Consider the following 11,648-nt stretch of genomic DNA (forward strand, 5'->3'; position numbering starts at 1 on the left):
ATAGTGTATACTATATACTATTAACTTAAAAAAATCTCTCTCATAGACAAGAAAGCACATTAAAATTATGGTTCACTTGCCAATGATACTAATAACTTAATTTTTGGATGAAAACTTGTCAACCTCCTCTCCTTTTTAGCTTCAACTACAACTTCATTTCCAAATGATGTATAATATTCCCTATGCATGTTATTGAGTCGGTCAAAATTTAAGTTGAACTGAAGATGCAGTTTATAACATACAATGATATTCTCAATAAATTCAATATGACAAAGAAAAAGAATAACTTAATATCTTATCAAATTATAATAATGCTCACTAGCACATAACATCAAGAAGGCTTTCAATTGTATTTGCTAAAAAGTCTCTTACACTGCAATCACTTGAGTTAAGATGTCTTCCTTAAGTTACCTTTGTGTTATAACTGTTTGAAGGTTGTACCAAAAATTGAATGTCATGGAAGCAATGTCATATTCTAGATGAGATGTATCAGTCATAATTACAATAAAACATCCAATTAGATTTTTCTTTCCAATATCAAGCACATCCTAAAAGAGAACCAATCAAAAAATTTTAGTTTGAAATCCATTTGACTCATTTGCCAATTATGGAAACCAATAATACAAACCATTCTTGTTGCTTGCTGAATTATAAGAAAGACTTGATACCATATCAATTGGAAAAGATAAAAAATAAATGTGAGAATTATAATTATATGAAAGCCTTCAATTAGGTTTATCCTTCCATGCCTACATAGTCTTAATATCAAGCATGGTCTATGTTTGAAGAAATGTGGTAGGTTCCTTTAGATTATGGTCATAAAAAATAACACAAAACTAAATACATAAAAATTATTTTTGCAACTATGAAGAAAGGTCTATGGTCTAGGTTCCTTGATCTTATGATGATCAAGAATCACACAAACTAAATAGCTAGATAATGTGTGCTAATATGAACCAAGGTCTAATTTTCTTATATATTTAAAATCTACAAGTAAAGCCAAAAAAAGCATACCCTATTGAAATATAAAACTTATTTAGAATTTTACGGTCATAGAAACTTGATACCATCTCAATTAGAGAAGTGGGAAAAAATGTAACCAAGTTTAGTATACCAAAATATTCAATGAGATTTTTCTTTGTTATGTCCCTACATGGTCCTAATATTGAGCACAATTTTCTTTTGAGTGACACGGTAGGATCCATGATCTTATAATTATGAAGAATCACACAGCTAAACATCTAAACAAAACATTAAAAATATGAACCAAGGTCTAATTTTCTTTTAAATGCAGTTTTTACAAATACAACCAAAGTGACTATACCTTTTTCAAACATTGAATTTATTTAGAATCTATAGCCTTGATCAAGGGTCCCCACATTTCAAACATTAGAGGTCCTTGGTCTTTTGATCATGAAGAACCAGTCAAAACAAAATTACCTTAAGAATCAAATGAAGAAATTCAAACTTGGTCTATTTATTTCAGTTATGCAACTCAATTGGACTATTCCATAAAAATATGATGTAGTAACGCACCCGTACCTAAAAATTACCATTTGTTGTGGCTTCTATCCAAAGGTGGAAATTTTCATATTCCACAAAAAATCTAATAATAACTCACTATAAATGCAATACAATGACATGAATAATATCAACGATAATATTTCAATCACATTGCAAAGATGAATGCCAAAGTAGAAAAAATTAAATTGCTACAAGGATAAAACAATGACAATGATTAATATCCCATAGGTAGTACCTGATCATGCTGACATCAATCATTTCACCATCTTGTTTTGAAGGTTTTGGTTTGTATAGAGCTTCAATCAACTCAACCTTTCAAGATTGGGTGCTTACTAAGGCTTTGTATCTTGAAATCAGTGTTCATTCTCTAGAAGAAACAACTTGTCAACAAAATTGATTTTGAAAAGATCATACCACCTAAAGCATTCAAAAATTGTGTGCAAAGATAGACAATAGCCCAAAAGTCATGCATGTCTTTCAAAAAATATAATCTTTAAAATGAAGACTAATCTTCCATGTATTCAATCTCTTAGGATGTTTTAACTTGAAAATTGATAGAAATGTAGAAAAAATATGAATCATATATATTTATGCTACCTTCTTCACCATTTGTGTAAATTATACTTTTTGAACACAGGTACATTATGGCTCAACCAAAACACAATAAAAAACATGAACTAACAATTTAACAAGATTAAAAAATTTGCTTCAATTAAGAATCCATATCATTCGATTTTAGCAAATAAATTAAATTTTAATTGGAAGCCTTAACAGTTCTACAATTAATTTTTCATATTACTTTATCTAACCAAATACATCATATTTGAATTGGAATCCTTAATAGTGTATTCCTAAATACTTATAGATGCAATTGAAGGTGTATCACCGTGTCTTGTAGAACCATGTAAAACATCCATACCAATAATCATTGTAGGTTGCAACGGTATGCCTAGTATAGAAGAATTACATTCTAAAGAGAGAGAAAAATTGAGCCCACTAAACTAAATGAATAAAGGAATCATTTAATAATTAGTATAACAATATCAAGTGCAAGTAAAACTATTGTATGATTGAAAAGATCATTTATTACACTAGCGCATGTTACCTACTAACTCCTTCCATATTTTTTAGGTACTAGAGAATACCTTAGCATTTTTTTTTAGGTTGAAATTTGTATAATATTGGTTGTTCATTTTCTTTGATGGGACTATGCACTAATTCACAATACCCATCTCTGAAAGGAACTTTTTCTTCCAAGGACCTTTTTTGATAAGGGAAATAATGTTCCAAAGTTTAATCAATATATACAAAGTAAAATGACATAGCTAAAACAACAAAATTTCTAGACCAATTATCTAATCACCACAAAGATCACTTGTCTTCCATCCCAGTAGAAGACACAATAGAAAATTGGATTTAGTTGCAATCTTAGATTTTATTTGATCTAACATCTTGTCCACCCTATCTACAGGGTTAGAACATGATGCAAGAGAATCTTGGGTGTAAGAGAAAACTTGCATCACCCAAAAAAAAATTCATTTTCAGTCTTTTCTATTTTAATAAGGACTAGTAGACAAGGGGGTTGTTATTTTTGGGAGCTTACTATTTTTAGTACGTTTTTCATACAAGCCTTAGAGTTCTTGAATGAGGTCTAAAAATTCAACAAAAGGGTGCTTGCATAGTTTTGAGCCTATATATCAGAAGTTGGTGTTTCTAAAAAGTGGTTATAATAGCCAATTGGAGAAATGGTTTGAGAGTTATGGCCTTCTGAAGTTGGGCTACCCAAATTTTCTAAAATAATTTTCAAAGATGTATTTGGCCTACTCTACATGTTTTGTTAGGATCTATTGGCCCTAGGTATTAAATTTAATGTCTGGAACCTTCCTGGGTAGGATAAAATTGCCTATTTGAGAAAGGCCCAAACATTGTTTAGAACAACTCTGGATGATAGTTCATAGCTTGTCTTGTAGATTAATGTAATGAAGGTACCCATGTGAGTTAGCATATTATAATTGTGAATTCTATAAATTCACATTTGTGGCACAAATAAGAAGTCCATATTTTGTTCACACATTTGCTATTATCTCTTTGTTTCAATTATGGTTTATAGTATTAAGGGGAGCACCCTTCATCAAGTGGTATCAAAGGTACAGTTCTTGAGTGTGTGGAAAAATCACCAACTGTGAGGTAGTTTGCACTAGGATTGTGGTTTTGGCTAAGTGCATAGATAGATCACCGATTGCAAAGAATTTGCACTATAGTTTCAGCGAAAGCATGAAAATGCCTCCACAAAGAGAGCATGGTGGAAGAGCTGTAGGTGTTACACATGGGGGTTTTAGAGCCCTCCAAAGAAAAATGTAGGCATTGGAATAATAAATGCATAGAGGAATAAATCTTCGTGTAAGAGATGAAAATGAGGATGAGGATGAAGTAGAAGAAAATGTCAAAGTAGTAGTAGTTCTAAACCCAGAGGAAGAGAGGCTTTTTAGAGCCATCTCCAAGATTGGAAAATGACCCAAGTTTGAAGTTCCCACATTTTTAGGAAATCTTAACCTAGAGGAGCTAATTGGTTGAATCAATGAATTGGAGGACTACTATGAGTATGAATATATTGAGGATATTGATAGGGTCAAGTTTATGAAGCCAAAACTGAAGGGAAATGAAAAGATATGGTGGCAAGAGGTTCAGTTTAAGAAAAATAGAAACCAAAATGACAAAATCACTAGATGGGATTAGATGATAGCTAAATTGAAGTGATAATTCATTCCTATGGATTATGAGCTTTATCTATTGAAGAAAATGCAAAGATTGATTCAAGCGGGAAAATCTATTCAAGAGTATACTAAAGATTTCTACAAAGTTCTCATTAGAACCGACCATGCAGAAGCTAATAAGGAGAAAGTGGTTTGTTATCTTAATGGCTTAAGGCCAAGTATTCATTATGAGCTAAGTTTGATTTGAATGAATAGTATTGAGGAGGCATACGATTTTCCCTAAGAGTTGAGAGGAAACTAAGTAAGAAGTTTGACAACAAAAATAGTGGAAGAGGTTGCAGTGGAAGATCTAGTGGATGATCTTATGGAGCCCATAATGATGATCAGAAGAATAATGATGAGGCTAGAAGTAGTAGTTAGAACTAGAGGGGAAAAAATTCCAATTGTTTCCATGATTAGAACAACAGAGATCAAAGGGGAAGATGTAGAGGACAAGGCTTTGGAAGAGGAACCTTTCATGGGAAATGTTTTCACTACAAAGAAGAAGGGCATAGAGAATTTAAATGTTCCCAATGCCAAGGATAGGAAGATTGAAGAATAGAAGGCAAGGCCAGAGTTGCACATGTTGATGAAGATGCCAGATCCTCACTTTCTGAAGATGCTAAAAGAGAAGTCCTAGTTAATAGAAGAGTCATGTTGAGTGGTGAGAATGAACCTAATCAAAGAAGGAGTTTTTTTTTCACAAGGTGCAAATGTGAAGATAAGTTTTGTGATGTAATAATTGATGGTGGAAGTACTAGCAATCTCATGTTAGAAACAATGGTCACAAATTTGAATATAAAGAAATAGAAACACTCATGTTCATACTGTATTGCTTGGTTACAAGATGAAAACAAGGTCATGGTTAATGAGATGTGCTCAATAAAGTTCAAGATTGGAAGCTACTAGGATAAGGTACTAAGTGATATTATACATATGGACATATCTCATATGTTGTTGGATAGGTCATGGTAGTTTGATAGGAATGTTGTACACAATGGGCAAGCAAATACCTACACTTTGACCAAGGATGGAGTGAAACATAAGTTGAAGCCACTAAAGGATAAAGAAGAAAAGGTATGTAGTACTGCCAAAATATGTTTTATTGATAGAAAAGATTTTCTCAATGGTATGAAGCGTGAGCATATATATGTATTTTGTTATAATTCTAAAAGATAGTAAAGAAGAAGTAGAGGAGGTACCTACAGAAGTTGCAAATATGTTGGGAGAGTTTTTTTATGTTGTATCAAATAATGTACCTAATGGATTGCCCCCAATAAGGAAGATCATTCACCAGATGGATTTGGTTCTAGAAGCTAGTTTTCCAAACAAGGCAACACATAGAATGACACTAACAAAAAGTGAAGAGTTGAACAGAAAAGTTCATGAGTTGTTATAGAAAGGGTTGATTCGAGAGATCTTGAGTCCATGTGTTGTACCAACCATATTAGCACTAAAGAAGAATGTAAAATGGAGGATGTGCATAAATTCTTGTGCTATCAACAAGATTACAATCAAGTACAGATTTCCATTGCCAAGGATGGATTATATTATGGACTGTTTGAGTGGAGCTAAGTATTTCACAAATATAGATTAGAAGATTGGATACCATCATATTCATATCAAAGAAGGTGATGAGTGGAAGACTACTTTCAAGACAAGGGAAGGATTGTATGAGTGGTTAGTCATGCCTCTTGGGCTAACCAATGCACCGAGCACTTTCATGAGGCTCATGAATGAGGTACTAAAGGAGTTTTTGGGTAAGTTTTTCATTTTTTACCTAGATAATATTTTGATCTTTAGTAAGACATTGGAGGAGCATTTGATCCATATTCAAAATTTTTTTGATAAGTTGAGGGAAGAAAAGTTGGTGATAAACCTTAAGAAGTGCAATTTTGTAAAGAAGGAGTTGGTGTACCTGGGATTTGCAATCTCAATAGAAGGGCTAAAAATGGTGGTAGAGAAAGTGAAGGCTATTGTTGAATGTCCTACTCCAAGAAGTACAACAGAGATAAGATCTTTTCATGGACTTGATAGTTTTTACTGATAGTTCATAAGAGGTTTTAGTAGTATTTGTGAACCCTTGACTGAAACAATGAGAGGGGATAGGGAATAATTTAAGTGGAATGTAGGAAAGGATAAGCATTTTAATCTATTGAAACAGAAAGTTACTGAGCAGCCTGTTTTAGCACTTTTAGATTTTAACAAGGTGTTTCAAGTAGATTGTGATGCTAGTGGTTTTGGCATTATGTTGTATTTGTCATTAGTGACAACACTTATTTGATTCTAAATGCTTATCAAGCTCGTCACTAAGTCTATAGTTTATATCGAGCATTCAATGGTTACCTTGTAAGTTTAGTAGTTAAGTAGTTCACACCGAGTATTTCTGAAGCTACTAAGTGAATGGGTAGTTTAGTTACAGTGTTCATCAAATAGATAGTGGTTATCGAGCTTCACAGTGTCTATCAAGTTATCAGTTTGTGTGATATGAAGTTATTTTCTACCGAGTGATGGATGTGTAGTGTTTACTGAGTGACAATAAGGTAAACAAAGGTTTTAGTATTTACCAAGTGACACTATATCTACCGAGTCTCCAATGGTTACCAAGTTTCAAGCTATGTTGTGTGATTAGTATGGACCGAGCTTCTACTTCTACCAAGTGCATGATGATGCCAAGTAATGTAGTGGATGTTGAGTATCATAAGGTCACCAAGTCAGCTTGAAGAGCCTGAGTTTTCTACTATTTGGCCAACTTAGTAATGTTTTGTTACTTGTGTTTTAGCCGACCTTGCAATTGTAATTATTGAAATGGTATATATGTAATGTATTATATCATTTGCAATGAGATGATAATAAGTAAGTCAAGAAAAGGAGATGTAATGTTTGAGAAGAGTGAATGCAAATCAGCAGTAGAGCAAAGTATTTAGCAAGGTCATTAAGGAGCAGCAAAGACATATCAGTCACAAGAGGTGATATATACTTCAAGATCTATTTAGCAATCAAGTTGTAAGTCAGATCTACTATTTCATCTTGAAAGGTGAATCAATTTTCCAAATCCTTTAATAGGGTAGACTTAATAGTCTTTTTATAAATCTCCTAACAGAGTGCATACTTCAAGTGCATACTTCATTGTATGTTTATAAAACCTCTAACAAGGTGGACCTAGAAATCCAAATTGCTCTTAATAGAGAAGATCATCAAAAGTGATCAATGTAAGCCCTAATAGGCCAACTTTATATTGCAATAGTGAAATTTTGTGGGTATCATCCCCACCCTAGTCTTACTTTCTATTTTGAAGGTTTCTAGGTCATCAAAATACTATGTTTATGTGTTATGAATGTTTACATTTTCTCATCCATGTAGTAGATTAGAAGAATGAATGGTGAATGATTTATATGGTAAGTGTTGAATTAATTTAAAAGTTTTTGAGGTTACTGATTCACCCCTCCCCTCTCAATAACCTAGCTAGTCTTGATTATTTCCAAAAATTGGTATTAGACCTTTGTGGTTCTTAGGATAAAGTTTGATAGCTTGAGAAAAGATCAAGGACAATGGAGATATTTAGACTTGACAAAGCTATTAAGAATCAGAAGCTAGATTTGGAAATGGCCATCAAGGAAGCAAAAGAGCATCTTTCCCAATCCTCGAAAAGAATGAAGGAACTTGCAAGACAAGTGAATGATCATTAGTATGTTGAAGAAAAGATTAAAGACTTTTTCTCATCAAGTAGTTTAGATGAAGCTAATGAGGCAATCAAGGAACTCTTAGCAAAGAATGGCTCTTTGCAAGAAGAGGTAAGAAAATTGAAAAGAGAACAAGAAGTTTAGTCAATAAGAATGTGTGAAATCTTGGAACAAAGGAATAAGGAAAGTGAATACTTGGAGGCAAGGAACAATGCAAATCAAAACCAGCCCCTTCAGCAAGAAAGTCTTATCAATCAACTCTCCAATGCAAGTGAGGAAATCATGAATCTGAGATCTTAAAATGAAAACTTAAGGAATGGTCTAATCACTAAAAGACAGATCAATGAAAGACTGAAAACTGATCTAATTTTTGAAAAGAAACTCAATGAAAGGATGATGAAGTCACAAGCAAACATGGATCAATTAAATCAACAAAGTGAGCAGAATCTTCATAGGCAAAAAGGTAAAGCAGGACTTGGTTACAAAGAAGAAGGAGAATCTTCCAAACTAGGTGCCCAAAGGAATCAAAGAACTACTTTCAATCATTGTGGTAAGTTAGGTCATACAACAAACAAATGTTGGAGCAATGGAAAAACAAAATTCAATGGAAAATGCTATAATTATAATAAACATGGTCATAAAGCTAATGAGTGCAAGGAGAAACCAAAATTTGAAGGTAAATGTCACAAATGCAAGCAATAAGGCCACAAGGCATCTGAATGTAGATCCAAGCCATTCAATCTAGTTGAACAAATTATCAAAGAAATATTTGGTTGGGATTACAATACTTGGTGCAGATGTCACTATTGTGGAGAATATGGACACATTGGCATAGACTGCACAAGGCATCACTTATGAAAGAGAGATTCAATAGTAAGATGTTATACATGCACTAAAATTAGTCACATAGCTAAAAACTACATGAACATAGGTAGATTTGAAGAGGAAAAGAAAGCTAAAGCTGATAATATCAGGAAGTAGATGAGATAGCAGTGGATTCCTAAATCTACCAAGCAGAATAGTCCAAATGATGGAAATGTCACTCAAGAAGTGGGTGACTCCACCATTTCCAATTAGATTTTTCAAGGAGGGACTGGAACTGTATCTTCAAGCTAAATCTCGATCAGTTCTAAATCAAAGAAAGTAGAAGATCCAAATCAGTATATCAAGTACAAAAGGATCACATGAGTTCAGTTCATACCAAGCAAGGTTAGCCATAGACTCAACTAAGCTAGGTTAGGAGAAGTAAAGTTTTGTTTGATTGCCGAGTCACAAGTTTTTACCAAGCTAATGAGTGGATGACAGTCTATCATGCACTTCATTAGTATGGTACCTAGCATTAATGGTGAATTTTCATCAAAAAGGGAAGAATTTGACTCCATTTTTCATAGTGTCTTCAGTATTCACAGAGCAAAGAGATTTCCAGGTGCATTCAAGCGATTCCAAATGATTTCAAGTGAATTTATAGCTAAAGAATTTGTTCAAAAATTTATTTCACTTACTAAGCAGCAATGGCATCTAGAAGCACCAGTAGCAACAAACCAAAGAGGGGTTCAGAGATTTTGGTTAAGGGTGTGGAGTGGAAAGTGCCAAATTTCAAGCTAGTTCTAGTAGTGGCAAAGGTACTTGACCCTAATGGTGTGCAATCCCAAATACCACCAAAGGTAATATTAATTAACAATATCTACACTCATTTTAAGTGTTTTGTTTAGGAGATAGGAACTCTAGAAATGGATAGTTCTTTAGAGGAAATGCATGTTGATGGCTCACTAAAACTTGAGCACAAGCATCTTGAAACAAAAGGGTTGACACATATCTCACACCTGCCAAGGAGTTTTCAGATAAAATGGATTAGGTATATTCTTAGTCATGTACACAATGGCCAATTATTGTTAGAACATCATGTGTTGATTACCAAAAAGATGATTCACAAGATTACTAGCTTTCCCATGGTGAGCAAAGCAAAATCTACCAAAACCCTAGGTTGGGATGCACTCCAGAAGAAAACCCTAGCCGAGTGGGATGGTAGAGGTTTGAAAATTAGCACCATTTTTGATGTAGAGTTGAGGTTTGGTATTCATGTAATTGCCCACAAGATTTACAGCTCTAGTCACTTGAACAACATGCCATGTGAGGTAGTGGACTTAGCATTCAAAGTTGTGAAGAAAAACATGGAATTTGACCTGTCAGAGTTATTGCTCAAACAATTAAACAAGAATATGGACAACATCCAAACATTAAAGAACAACCTTTGTAAATTTGATTCTTTTTGGTTGTGTTTATTCTTCTATGTGTAAAAATTCTCTCCATCTCAAGGTTCTATTGTGGAGAAAAGATGTTCCCATTTTGTACTAGATAAATGAGTTTATTATAGAAATGGGTTTAAATTTTGATAGTATAATGGATAATTATTTTGAAGATTTTAAGGAAAGAATGAACAACGGGTTCAAGATTCCTCCTAAACTTATTGAGGATTATAAAGATGATGTGTGTTTAATGGTAGACTATGAAAATGTATACATTCGTGTAGTCAGACCCCAAGTTGCATGGGTAAAACCTCTTCCTTATGAGGTCAATATTGATGAAACTAGGGACATCATTGAAGCACTGGTAAATGAACCTATAGACCCTAAGCAACCCGTGTTTGATACATATGATGAGGCAAAAGCCAGAATTGAACTAGAGATAAAGCTACCTCAAGTAATCAGCAAGGGCAAGAGAAAAATTGCAAAGATGAAAACTGCCACTAGCCCTCTAATGCTTACTAAGGGAAAAGGAGAGGATGAAGAAGAAGAAGAAGAAGGAGAAGAGCATGAATCAAAGAAGGAGGCAAATCCAACCAAGAAGAAAGGGAGGGTTATCATTACAAAACCTCCAAAGGCCTCCACAGCTATTTTCACTAGGAGAGGCAAAGGTGAAGTAATGTTTAGTAAGCCCTAACTTACCTTCCAAGAAAGGCTAAAATAGATGGAAGGAGTTGGCATTACAAACTTTCAGGCTCTAAAGTTTGAAACAAGAACTAATGTCAAGAAGATGTAGAATGGGGAACTGGTACTCACCAAAATGGGAAAATGGAAGTATTCCCCAGACCAGATTGCTCCCCAAATCTCAAAAGAATTATTACTAAGATTGCAGCCAAGATGGGAGTCAGGTGCACAAATAGCCAAGGATATTTATGAACAATCCTTGAAGAAATTATTGCCTAACCTTACTGATGTAGAAGTGAAGGCAGCCATGAAGAACAATGAAGGTAAAATGATTATCAGATTCTACACATGTTTGATTTTAATCAAAGATATTGAGTATGTTGTAAGAGATGCAACAAACATGTGGAGAAACATCTATCATATGCATAATCCTAGTGATGATCTAGTTGAGATCAAGGATGATGATGGTGATAGTGATGATGAAGAAGGTGATAACACTCCATGTGCTACTATTGATGTTGAATACTATCAGGCACTAAGGACTGATGATGAAGAGAAAGAGGAAGAAGCTGATGAAGAAGATAAGGAAAAAAATGAAGAAGATGACTCAATGAAAATTGTAGCAGAAGTCATTGCTTCCCTTCCTCACTCTCCACCTAAGCCAGCAACATCATCAGGGTTGGAGTTAGCTTTAGCAAGTTTGATTGCAACTACATCAAAAATATCATCTACACCTACTACCTCATAGCTCCAGGTATCTT

The sequence above is a fragment of the Cupressus sempervirens genome, chromosome 8 (genome assembly GCF_028749045.1).
Source record: "Cupressus sempervirens isolate cs-2001-9-10 chromosome 8, ASM2874904v1, whole genome shotgun sequence".
Lineage (NCBI taxonomy): Eukaryota > Viridiplantae > Streptophyta > Pinopsida > Cupressales > Cupressaceae > Cupressus > Cupressus sempervirens.